Genomic DNA, 14,279 nt, shown 5'->3' with positions numbered 1-14,279 from the left:
GTTCGATGCATGTGTTGAATAAGAACTCAAAGAAGATATATAAAAATGAGAGAGGTTGAAACTTACAACCCCTTGCATTTTTAAACCTATCAAAAACTCAAGATATTAGCCAGAAAACTTTAAGGCTTGTTCACTTCAGCTTAATTTTAGTTCAGTTCAGTTCAGTTTAGCTCTAATCAGTTCAGTTCACTTCATTTCATCTCCTAATTTCTTTTTTTCATAAAATATTCATTTTATCCCAATTCAATTCATTTCAGCTCAGCTCAGCTCACCTCATGTGAACAGACCCTTAATCAATTGTTGAAGGTATGCCAATTATTAGTCACAGTTTGGGGTGATAGGTGCGTGCACCCAAAGTATAATTCAGGGTCTTGAGGCCAATTTTACCTTAAATATTTGAATAGTACAACAAATTGCCTAATGACGAACCGTTTTAAGCTTCTAAAATTTCATGCAAAAATGTGGATGGCAATAATACGCTACAATTATAATCCGTAAATTCGTATCAGATTGTTTACGAGCACTACAACAATATTCCACTTACCATGGTAACTACTGTATGCTAGTTGTGCAAAAAAAAGGAGCCAAGAACGGAGAGACGTAGCTACTCCCTTTATCCAAAAAGATGGCCCTTAGGGCTTGTTCTGACTTACGAGCTGAGCTGAATTGAATTGAACTGAAAATTTTATGAGAGAAAAAAATTAGGAACTGAACTTTATTGATTGGAGCGAGCTGAGCTGAATTGAACTGAACTAATTGGAGCTGAATGGAACTGAATATTTTATGAGAGAAAAAAATTAGGAACTGGACTTAACTGATTGGAGCTCGACTCGGCTCGACTCAGTCAATGAGAACAGGCCCGTACTAGAAATGAGAATGTGGAGTCTGGGACAATAAATTGCAGCAACTAGAGAAGAGTGAGTGTCCAGCAGTCAGCACAAATTCTTTCAAGACATACCTAGAATAGGAACCAAAAATACGAATTGAATCATCTTTGTTACTCAGATCTAACCACTACTGTCAGATATGAAAATATGAGTATATCTGGATATATCCTAGGCTCTCCTAGTAAACACAGACAAACAGAGGAAACAGCCAGCCTATATTAAAATAAATACGTGTTGTCGCAAACCAACAAAATACTGTGGACAAACTAAGCAATAAACCTAGTCAATACTCCAGATACACCAGAATTATTTCACATAAATTATAGTCAAGTTACTCAAGTAAGCCTTTTGTTTTACCTTAGATACAAACTTCTGCATTCGAGGATAGTTACATGTGATGATGAGAAAGAGAGATAGAAAAAGAACTGGAGCCCAAGTGATAGAGGGAGAGAATGATGCCCTGTTCTTTTGAGCTTCTGAGTAGAGCAGAGTAGGGATCAGCAGAGCAGATTAAATTTCAGCAGAACAGAACATATTTTAGGATAGCAGAGCAGAGCAGAGCAGAGCCGAGCAGAGTAGATTTCAACATTATTATTAATACTATTATTAATGTTATTATTATTATTATTATTATTATTATTATTATTATTTTTATTGTTGTTATTATTATTATTATTACTATTATTATTAATACTATTATTAATGTTATTATTATTAATGTTGTTGTTATTACTATTACTATTACTATTACTATTACTATTACTAAGTGCATATACCATTGATTTAGGTGAGTGAAAACATAAATATATGTGTACCATATTTAACATATATTAATAGTAGAAAGATAAAAGACAACAATTTACTTATATTAATTTCACAAAAATTTTAAAATACAATGATTTAATGAATAATAATGATTTTGCTTATAAATTTGTCTTAATTATGTATTTTATACCCTAAATATAATAATGATATACAAAGTACTACTTGGAAACAACCTCTTTTTTTTTTAATTCGTAAATTGTATGGAAAGATTTGAAAAATAATTTAACTCAATGAACTAACAATCAATACCCACATACATATAATGTTTCTACACATTGTGATTCTAATATAAAATCTTTATAAAAGAAATTGTTAGGAAAAATTGCTCCCATTAATCTGAACTTTACCTTGCCGCCCAAATTAATCCGTACTTTCGATTATTATCTATCACTTCCAAATTTATGGGGTATTAATTTCTATTGCACCCAACAAGTCATCCAACCTGATGTAGCAGGTTACCTAGACACGTGTTAACACGTGATAGGTCCAAAAAAAATTAAAAAAAAAAAAGAAAAAAAAAAGTAAAAACAAAATTTAAAAAAAAAAACCAAACCCAACCCAGCCCCCCACCCCTATCCCGTAAAACACTCAATCACCACCCCCACCCCGCCGGAATTCGCCCCTACCCCCAAAATCCCCTCCCCCGCTGCCGGAAAACGGCGCCCACCACTCCCCCGCCCTGAAAACCCACCTTATCTTCCCCATCCCCCGCCATTTTCGCCCCTTCTCCACCGAATTTCAACCCCTTTAATTTAAATTGGAGCATAAATTGCTAATTGTTGTTGCTTGTGTGCCAAATTGGTGATTCGGGGGTGTGAGTGTGTGTTGGGCGAGTTGGCAGAGGCGGTGCTGGGCAAGTTGGAAGAGGTGGTGTGTGAGTGTGTGCGGTTTGGAGTGCTGGGCGAATTGGCAGAGGTGGTGTGTGATTGTTTGCGGTTCGGTGGTGGTGTTGGGGGAGTGCAGCAGGTGGGTTGTGAGTGTGAAGGTGCAGTGATTAATTGAGGTTGATGAAGATCGGAGATGAGAGGTGACGGTGGTGGTTGATGTTCTCATTTGGTGGTGTGTTGTTGCCGAGAAGGTGGCGTCCAGCGTCGAGGTGGGCCAGGGAGGGGGTGCGTCCGACGTCGAGGTGGGTCAGGGATGCGCTGCGCTTCTTGTGGTGTTGGTAAGGTGGCTGGGTTTACTAGTGGTTGTGGCTAAGAGAATCTAAGGGGAGGTGGCGGTGGCGGTGGCGGTGGCGGTGGCGGTGGCGGTGGCGGTGGCGGTGGTGGTCTAGTGGAAGGGGATGGTTGTTGGGTTTTTTTTTTATATTTATTTTTCATCCAATTACATATTGACACGTGTGCAAAAAAAATTAATTCACAAATGTTTACCTGATTATCCGGTTGCAAGTCATTTGGGTGCAATAGAAATTAATACCCCCTAAAGTTGGGAGTGATAGATAATAATTGAAAGTACGGATTCATTTGGGCGGATGAGACAAAGTTCAGATTAATAGGAGCAATTTTCCCTAATTGTTATTATTATTATTTATTTTTTTGAAAGAATTGTTATAATTATTAGAAATTATTAATTAATAACATTATTAAATATTAATTCTTAATAGTTTGAATTATTAAATATTAATAATGATAACTATTATTTATTAATTATTATTATGATTAATAAATATTAATTATCATTAATATTAATATTTATTAAAATTATTTTATTAATAATTATTATAATTATTCAAATAATAAATTATTATCATCAATACAACGTTAATTATTATTATTGTTATTATTAATTATTATTTGAAAATAGAGTAGAGCAGAGCAGTGCAGAGCACATCAGAGCAGAGCAGAGCATATTTGATTTGAGCAGAGCAAAACAGCTCTGAAGAACGGGGCCTGAGAGAGCCAAAATTATTTCAAAACACTCATATAACGCAAACTGTTCCAGATGTTTAAGGAGAGACTATTAATGTATTATCACAAGAAAGTAGTCAATTATAGGTTTTTTTTTTTTTTTTTAATTTATTTATGTGTGTTGTGTCTTTGTGTGTGTGTGTGGGAAGGGGTTACGACATGTAGCGTAGCTTAAAGGGAATTAAGAGGAGCATCAAGATGAAACAATCTCTTTGTTATTGCCATTATTTTCCTAGAATTCTCTTAACCCCCAAACCTTACGACCTCAATACAATTACCACAACTTCACCCAAACCATGATTTCCTGCCAAAGCAAATTGCTGCACTTTGCTTTCCGAAATGGGTCACTTACACTCAACAATGAGGAGCTAAGACTTGCTTTAAAACAGGCCCTTGATTTCAGTCAGTTCTTGAAGCAGAAAAGTACCCTAAACTGTCAAGGCCAAGAGAAAGCTGCTAATTTCAATTCACCTTGAGGACAAGGTGGAAGTTTGGGTGACATATTATTATGATCTAACTGAGTGGAAGGGTTGTTTAGCAATGCTACACTAAGTTGGTTAGTAGTAGCCTGAGCCATGAGGAATACGTTAGCAAGTTAGTTTCTCCATAAATAAAGTAGAGATCTAATGTTTAGTACTTTAGTGGGAGAGTTAGCCATTTGAAATCACATACTTAGAAGATTCCACCACTCAAAAGTAATATTATCAATCACATTTACTGTACTATGCATCCTAATAATACAATCATCTTTTTTTATAAATAGCAAAACCATCTTCCTCTCCATAGCTTTCTGCCATTAATGGCGATATAAGCAAGGCTATACTGATTTTAACAGTGATAAGTATAGGATATGAATTTTGATTGATACGGAGGAAAGATTGCATAAATTAGGATATAGTATTATAGTACAACCTAGAAAAATACACAACATAATACTAAAATTATCATCATCATTCATTACAATTACTCTCTCCATACGTAGCTTTATTTATAGAGAATTCCTACCTAGCAAACTCTAGATTTTTTTCTATAAGCTCCTCATATTGTGAACTACCCAAATAACACTTTTCCTAATAATATTGAGCCATAACACTCTTCTATGGAATCAAAAATTGGACTGCAGTGATACTTGCAAAGAATGCTAGCAATACCCAATTTTCCATGAAGAACCGTGTTCACCATCCTTCAATTGAGCACAAATAGTGGCCAAAATCATTCATCCTTCGATTGAGCACAAATAGTGGCCAAAATCATTCATCACTTCAAGAGGCAATTCATTTACTTAAGCAACCCACGTTTAATATGATTTGAAATCAATAAAACTTCAGTTGGCAATTTAACCTATGCTTTAAGATTTGAAGAATGCATCAAGTATGGAACTGACAGCAACAAGTTCTCATTTAACTTTAATGAAACTCTGCAACTTATCAAAACCATGCCACACAAAAGGCAAAAACAGAAAAAGTATTATTACAATGTAGTTTAGTACTTTCCATATATTCATTAGGGTCACTTATCACCATGTCACCCAAAAGGGCCAAAACAAAGAAGTATTTTCACAGTATAATTTTAGTACTTTCCATAAATACATTACGGTCACTTATCACTCTGCCAGAAGCTAATTGGATTAGACAGAGAACATACACATCAGTATGCCGTGCTCAATAGGAACCCGTCCTTATTTATTCAACATGCACATCAGGCATCTTAACAATCAAAAGTTCTCATAACATCTCACTACAAACACCAGCAAGAATTTCAAAAATGGTGATCTTTCCTGTAGCTGCTACCAGCCAGATGCCTTGCCAAAAGTCTTCATCCTAAGGAGTTCTCTTTTATTGGAACAGAGGGGCTCAGGGATGAGAAGGATAAATTTAAGTACTAGGTGAACTACTAATCTCCAATGTTTGCCACAAAATCACTTTATTTCATTTCAATTTCAAAAGTTTTAAATAAATCACTATGTTTCCAGATTAACTAAATATGCCTCAGCAAAAAAGAAAAAAACTGAATCGTGAATAGACAAGCAACTTTCAAACAGAATGTACGAGCCAAGAACAGCAGCATGAATTGAGCATACAAAGTCTGATAGTAAAGCAGTCTGAATAAGACTACCAATAAAGCGTTAGTCAGTGAGTTGCAATCAGGTTTATAGCTAATATCAAAAACCAGCCAAATGACGTGAAAACTATCAGATCATCATTAGGTGAAAAAATACAGCTAACAAATCTGAGTTATAACATATTACAGAGAAGGATATGATTATATAAGGCAGTGTCATAAAAAAGGAAGCCAAGAAAGACCTTTTTTTCTGATTACTTGAAAATCAAGCTGTAGCCTGTTCAGAGTCAAGACTCTTGGACCCAGATTCATCTGCTGTGTTGCCTTCTGGTACAATTTCTCCACTGGCTTGTGTTTCATCATTTGACACTGTATCAGTAGTTCCAGAAATCGCTGCAGACTCTTTGCTGTCTTCTTTGTTTCCAAATAACTTAGAAGGAAGTAAAGAAGCAACTGCAGCTTTCGCACTGGCCTTGGCCCTTTCTGCTTCTTCAATTTCCCTTCTCTTAGCTTCTTCCTTCTCCTTCTCCTTTTGCTCAATCAACCTGTCCAGTTCCTCCTCTCGCGCTTCCCTTCTCAATCCATCTTTGACAATTTCCTGCATGTCTTTATTAAGGTCAATACTCCCCTCATCCAAAATATCACTGACAATCTTGAGCACATCATCAACTCTTCCAACATCACACAAAGCCTTGAACATAAACTCATAACTAGCATAATTGAACTTGAGCTTTTGAACCATCAAGTCGAAAAACGACTTAGCTTCATCAATCTTTCCTACTTGAACCAACCCTTCAACCAGCTTGTTGTAAGTAGACAAATTAGGTCTTAAATTCTCATCAACCATTTTCGTAAAATACCCAGCTGCATCATCATGCCGATTCTCCTTCAAGCACGTACCCATCAACAAGCCATAAGTCACCTCATCCGGACTAACCCCCTTCTCACTCATCCTTCCACACAATTCTTCCGCTTCAGGAAGCAAATCATGGTTACACAGCAGCTCAATCAAATTATTAAACGATATAACATCAGGATTACAATTCTTCTCACCCATACTCATAAAAACATCAACCGCTTCCTTATACCTCCCTTCCAAGAAATACCCCTCTACCATCACATTATAACTTCCTAGATTCACAGTCAACAACCACGGCGGATTATGTAAGTTCTTCATCCTCTCAAACAACTTGAATGCCTCCTCAAACTTGCCATTCTTACAAAACGCATCAAGAACCAAATTATACGCCGTATCATCCATCTTAACCTTTGAATTCTCCCTCATTATCTCCTCAAACGACTCCATTGCCTTATCCTCCATTCCCTTCAAAAAATACCCTTTCATCAAGGGCCCGAACACAGTCCCCTTGGTAAACTCCCCACCTAATTTCTCCCCCAACTCTTCATAAAGCTCAAAAACCTTATCCCCATCCTTTTCCTTAGCAAACCCATTCATCAAATACCCATAAACAACCTCATCCGCCGCGAACCCTTTCGAAAGCATCTCATCCTTAACCTCAACCCCCTTATCAACCCTCCCATTATCCACCAACCCCTTGACCAAAACCCTGTAGGTAGCCTTCGACGGCTCGAAAGGGGCATCCTCAATCAACCTCTTATAATGCTCTAATGCAGTATCAACTTTCCGACACTCACAATACAAAGTAATCAACAAATTATAAGTAATCAAATTGGAAGCAATTCCAGCCTGAGTAATAAACCTATGAAGCGATAAGAAATCAGAGTACCTGGATTGCCGTAAAAGCGCGGACAAAACGGCATTGCAAGTGAAAATAGTAGGCCTGCAATTGGAGTAAACAGAATGACGAGTGTACAAAGCAGCTTCATCAAGGTCATTCTCGCGAATAAGCTTGAGAATCTTGTTGTGCAAATTGAGGCGACTACCAGTGAGAAGGAAGACATGATCAGGGATTTTGGGGGAATTAGGGTTAGGGTTTGAAATAGGAGATTTTCGTTGTTGTTGTTGGTTGTTGTTGTGGCGAGTAGGAGATAAGGGGGGTTGCATACGGAGCTGGCGCTTGCGTTTGCGGCGCTCGGCGGCGATGTCGTCAGGTGTGGCGAAGGAGAGGAGGCGGAAGGAGAGGGAGATTGGGGGTTGGCGCCGGAGAATGCGGTGGTGGTGGTGGTGGTGGAAGTGGAATGGGAGGGTTTTGAGGCGGTGGAGAAATGAGGAGGGTTTGGAGAATGCCATTTTTGTGGTAAAAGAGAGGGGGAGGAAGGGAAATAGGGAGGGTTTTTCAAGGGTTTAAGAACAAACAACTTTACTTTTGGGGAATGTTATGGTACTGGAGAAGTGGACTACTGGTTAGTGCTATAACTTGTTTGAAAGATGGGATTTGAATGGAAGGGCATCAATATTTGAGGATTTTTGAACCTCTACTAAGTTATATCTTTTTAGACTCTATCTATCGATACTTTTGACGGTATTCATTTGGTATTATTTTTGATGCCATCGGTATACTAATAACAACCAAGACAAGTCTAGTTGGTATTTTTCTTTGATACTAACAAACTCTAAATTGGTATTTTTTTTGATACCAACGAATTTTTATGTAATACTATCTATATATTAATATTAGTTAATGTTCACTCGTTTCTAGATTAATGACTTTTAATGGTACTAGTTATCATAACTCTACTACTTAAATATCGAAATAAATTATCTTAACAGTTTAATAGCCCACCATGCTTTGCAATAATAATTATTTAACTAGAAAGTTTTGACCAATACCTGAAATTAGTCGACAATGGAACCTCCTGCGTTCTGAGCTTCCGGCTTACCAAGATAGCTAACCCAACCCTGTCTTCCTTAGATCAAGCACAACGCAGATCTAATTCGTTTCCTACCTTAGACTGTATTCTCTAATCAAACAATTTTTATCTTGCTGTGCTTATGATGAAACTTCTTAATAAGATAGAAAACTCATTAAATATATAAGTGTAGACACCTAAAAATATCTCCCCAAACCAAACCCGATGATGAACAATATTTCACCGCCATTATTGGGTGGGTCGAGTATTTAATCTCAAGAGTGCTTAAAATCGATGATCAGTCGAACACAGCTTATAAAACAGTCAACAGATCAGTTCTAATGTTTAGTCAAAGCATACTCCAATTCATATTTTAGCCCAAATCCCTTTTAATTCATTTCGTTTTATTTATTAAGTTAGCCCCAATTAATAAATAACAAGTCTAAATAAGCCCGGAATTCTGAATCGACACTTAAAAATCAAGTACTAAATGATTAAGAATTAGGGTTAAAATGAATCAGGACGAATTTAAGGCATAATTGGACACCGTGTCACGGTAGACATACCGCGTAACGTTATTGTATACTGTGTCACAGCATCTTGCACCGTGTCACGGCACACATGCCCTGACGCGGCGTTCAGATAGGGCTTTCCGCGGCGCCTTGTCATTTCAAGGGTTTCGTGCATCACCCTGCACATTTCCTCTATAAATACGAACCTGATTTCTCCAGTTCAAGGCATCAAATCATTCTCTCTTCTCTCCTCTATACTCTAGCCTAAACACTAGCCTACCTTATTCTTTCACAATACTTCCGTTAAGCATTCCAAGGAGTCCGTACTTTACCTGTAGTTCTACACTTAAACCAAGGCGTGAAAGGTAGAATTGTTTGAGGGTTTGGCTCCAAATCAACTCTAGTTTATTTTAATTTAATTTCAATTGTTGTTTATTAATTTTCCTTGAAGTTATTAATGCGTTTATTGTTTTATAGTTGCAAGCAAACAAAATCAAAGTAAGGAATCATGTTCCTTTTGTTCCTATTGTTTTTCTAACGATTTTTATTATGTTTGTCATATATTAATTGATGGATATTATTGTTAAATTGCTTCCAATGTTAATGTTGATTCTATTATATTTTTTATGATCACCACATTGCATGTTTAAATGGAATATGTAATTGAATATAACGCCTAATAAGATAATTTGGACGACCGATTCAGGTTCCTTTTTAATCTTGTTGTTTAATCAAGTGATCACGAATATTTTAGAATTATATGTTGCATTAATATTCAACCAATTTATTATAATAATAGTTTAAAGCGAATTGAACATTTTTTTGTATGCCTTTGAGATCGTAGGAAATACTTTTCATTATAAGAATCGAGTAGAGGCCAATACGGTCAAATGTGATTCGTACCATCATCCCCGACCCTTCTTTTGTGGTTCCAAACCATATAGAGTTAGTAATCTCATGGATTATGAATGGGGTGTAACCTTCATGGGTCAATCGTTGTTGCCTTTCGTTGTCCCTTAATCGTGGTTGCTGTAAATGATCCGAGAACGGTTTACAAGTTCCTTAAAAACTTGTTGGCGGCTCCCTACTTTGCTTTGTCCCTAATCGAGTCTCTAATCGTATTATGTCAATTCCCACGTCCTATGAGTGCTAAGCATATTCACAACATGCTTAACGTAGGCGCCTTTTGAATGATGCCTACAATTTGGCAATTCCACTAGGGAGGATTCTTGGTTATTTATCGATTTGCGTGATCGGTATCTAATTGAGATGAGTGGATGAGACTTGAAAAATTCTTGAATCGCATTCATGTGATAATCTTGGCATTTTTGCATATGCATTGACGTATTAACATCGTATTTTAGGTTCGCCCGTAGGAAAAATTGAATAACCTGATCGCGAACGATGAAAACAGAGGCACTAGTCAGATTTCCTGACTGCCGCGCCACGGCACAATTGTCGTGTCACGACAAAGAGTACTGTCACGCGGTATTCTGTACCGTGACACGGTATTCCATGCCGTGTCATGGCAGTCCTGAAATTTTTCCAGTGGTTCTGTCTTTTTCTCGTTATTAGCTTCCTTCGATTTTTCTGAAAAAACGTGTCTTCTACATACGCTTTAGCCCCGGGGGATTAAAGCTCTATCAACCCAAAAACGCTCATGGCAATAAGGGTTCATCCGAGTTATTAAATCCACTTAAACCATGGAGTCGAGTTTGATTTAATCACGAACTTGCAGAGCCGCCCGTTGGCATACACCCTCAAGGGAGGCTGCCTTGCTAACGCGTCCAAAATCTTAACCATGGTACCCTTTGACACCAAAAGCTTGATCATAGTCGAACATAAATCTTGACCTTAGGTTGCGAACTTTTTCGTTGCATCATCGTGACTAAGTGCTACTTGGCTTATTTGTTGCTAACCCCACATGTGTTTGTTCATTTTCTTATTTGGACTAACCTATGAATGAGGGTTTTTATTCCGCATAGTATATAGTACGGACCTTAAAATTGAATAAAATATGGAAAAAGTCATGAATTGAACTTGGAACTGTGTACCGTGTAACGGCATAAATGTCGTGTGACAGTATCCAGTGTCGTGCCACAGTACTTTGTACCGCGCAACGGTATAATGTGTCGTGTCACGACAATTGCACCGTGACACGGTGCCTAGGAAATCTTGCTGTCAGTCAATTTTGGTCTTCTATGCATATTTCTGTGGTTTGTATGTCCAGTTTAGCGTCATGTCTAGCTGTACGATTATAACACGTGTCCATAACCCAACTTAATCACTCACGAGTCAAGTTGAGTCCACCCTTTTTTTCTTTTATTCGAGTAATGCACCATGTAGTTCAAGACCATACATTAGGATGGTCTTGTGTCGTTTTTTAGAAGTAAGCCGGATGGTATCCTCCCATACATGTTTTTTCTAAATTTTTTTTTGAAAAGTTTCTTTCTTTTTCATTTTTATTTTTCGGATAGGTCAAGGCTGGACCCAATCTTTAAAGGCGCATTTGTTTTAATATCGCAGCACTTGGTCGAGAAGCACATGTAGATTGTTACGATTTGAGTCACTGTCACAATAACCTCTTACTTAAGAGGCGTACAAGGAAACCATCACATTCATCTCCACAAAATTAATCTTCATTCCCATCTCCAGTTCATTTTGAGTTCATTCCAATGAGTTTTAGGGAAGATATTGAGAACATCAGCAAGTCCATCGAGGCACTCACTGTCATGATGCAAAATCTTACTACCAAAGTCACCACCGTACCATGGAGCAAAATAATGTCACTGTGGCCGCGATGGACAAAATCAAGGAACAAGTGAGTAAGATTTCTGAGAACTTCACCTATGTGGAGCAATCTGCTACTTCTTTGGCCGTCAAGGAAAAGCTCCCTGAGATGTTTTCCACCACTGACATTCCAAAGTTTAAGCCTACTGACAACCTAATGTTCCACTTAAAGGCTTTTTCTGCAACTATGCCTCTTAAGGGACTAGATGTAGCATTCTTCCCTATAGTGTTCCCTCTTTCCTTGGAGCATGCCTGCAACCACTAGTTTTATTCTCTAGAATCCAAGCATACTGCGACTTGGGAAGATGTTACCGAGAGCTTCATAAATCGCTACAAGTGTAACATCCAAGCTAAGACTTTTAAACGTGAACTCTCCATTCTCAAACAGAAAGAGAATGAAGGCTTCACTGCTTATCTAAACAGGTAGAGGGAAACAACTGCACTCTTGGTGGATCTTCCTAAAGAGAAGGAGATGATTCGTCTCTTTATTCAAAATCTAAATCATAAGTACAAGCAATATCTCAAGTTCCTGCCATTGAACACTTTCGAGGCTGTATACAATATTGGCATAAATATTGAGGACGAGTTGATAAAGATTGCTGGTAGCAACAATAACAATCACACTTGGAAAAACAAGAAGAACTACAGTCCTTCTTCTTCTTCGTCTTCCAAGCCCAATAATGCTTCCAACATTATTAGCCAGTACAATATCAATGAAGTTTTGGCTCTTAATGCTCCCACGCAAAAATACCAAAGGTAAAGAAGGGTTTATACACTATTGGGAATGAGTTATGATACTGCTTTCGATCGCCTACATAGTTAAGGATTGATTATGCCTATTGGGCCGTTTCTAAGCCTAGACTTGAGAATAGAACTGCTATCTAGACCCCAATGCTCATTGCAAATTTCAGCATCTACTGAGAAATGATGGAAGTTAAAGGATAAAATTCAAGACCTAATTGATGCCAATCAGCTTTCTGTCCCTCAAGGGGCCAAGAAGCCTAATATTGAAACAGGTCCTCTTTCTGATGCTTTGACTATCACGGGAGATGAAGTCTCCTTTGATCCGTCACTACTCATCCAATCTGTGGATGAACCTCTACCAAAAATTGTTTTTGTTCCAAGTTATGAAGAAGTTAATGGAATTTGGGATAGTGACGATGAAGACGTCTATCTCAAAGACATGACCTGTCCACCTCCTAACGCTGTCAACTATGAAGTCAGTAAGATATTTGGGGGACTTTGAGGTCAAAGTCCTCACCAGGAATGGAAGGGTACAACAACCTATCCTACCTCCACCTTCACCGCAAGCACAACCAATAGTTGATCCCATCGACCCTTTTAGCAACAATCTGGTCAAACAAATTAAAAAAACTAAGGTGGAAATGAATGTATGGAAAATTTTAGCTACTTCTCATGAGCATCAAAAGGCTATGATGAATGCTCTCATGAAGGTAGGAGTTGATAGTGATATGACTCCTCAAGGCTAGTCAGTTTTCTTACTACTGAATTACCGAGTACCAATAATATGATTTCATTTTCTGACAAGGACTTACCCCCGGAAGGGGATCAACACAACAAAGCCTTTCACCTTACTGTGGTGTGCAGGCAAATGAATGTTCCTATGAGCCTAGTTGATAATGGCTTGGCAATTAATGTATGCCCACTTTGCACTGTGAAGAAGCTTGGAATAAAGAAGAATTGATTCCCTCTACTCAAGGGATCCATGCTTATGATAACACCCGCCATCAAGCTGTGGGTACTATCATGTTGAACATCACTACTGGAGCCATTGTACGTTGCACCAAGTTTCAGGTAGTGGACATTAAGGCTTCTTTCAATCTATTGCTAGGGCGCCCTTGGCTTCATGAGTTAAAGGCGATCCTTTCATCGCTGCACCAGAAAGTTAAAGTTATAGTTGGAGGGGTTCCAATAACCATTGATGCCTCTCCTATGCGTATCCAAGTCATTGACACTCCCATTGTCCATGTTGAGCATGATGAGGAAGATGAGGATCTTTAGGGTTTTTCACTAGAAGATGTTCTCATGATCGAGGAAGAACAGAAGTGTCATCTAGACTTCGATGCGTACTCGAATGTCAACATTAATGCAATCATGAATAAACAAGGGCATTTCCATGGAATGGCCCTTGGAATTAAGAAGAAAATGGCGGAACTTTGGGGCTATCTTGATGCACCCAAGAAAGATACCTTTGGCTTGGGATTAAAGCCAACAAAAGAAGACACGACCTAAGTTGTGCTCAAGATGGTTGCTCGCAATGCAGCTTATCTTACAAAGACAGAGATGCTTATGGATCCCTATCCCCTCACTCTCAATGGTCGGTACATCAAGGAAGGGGAGAACTTTCCATGCTATGAATTTCCTGAGTCATTCATCCACAACGGGAGGCGTGAGCTGGGATTCGAGGTGTTCTTGGATTGTGTAGACATCTACTTTTGGCCTCCTGTCTCGACCGGAAGTGCTATGACAATAAATAAAACCATCTTTGTGTTGGATCAACG

At 38.1% G+C, this 14,279-nt stretch overlaps 1 pseudogene; it reads right to left on the bottom strand.

Moving 5' to 3' along the window:
- Window positions 1-5,754: 5,754 nt before the first annotated feature.
- Window positions 5,755-8,053, bottom strand: LOC145587643 (pentatricopeptide repeat-containing protein At3g49240, mitochondrial pseudogene; annotated as a pseudogene).
- Window positions 8,054-14,279: the final 6,226 nt, after the last annotated feature.

This window comes from Chenopodium album, chromosome 17 (genome assembly GCF_948465745.1).
Source record: "Chenopodium album chromosome 17, dcCheAlbu1.1, whole genome shotgun sequence".
In the NCBI taxonomy this organism is placed as follows: Eukaryota; Viridiplantae; Streptophyta; class Magnoliopsida; order Caryophyllales; family Amaranthaceae; genus Chenopodium; species Chenopodium album.
The sequence above is the reverse complement of the archived record's forward strand: the minus strand, read 5'-3'. Positions and strand labels throughout refer to the sequence as shown.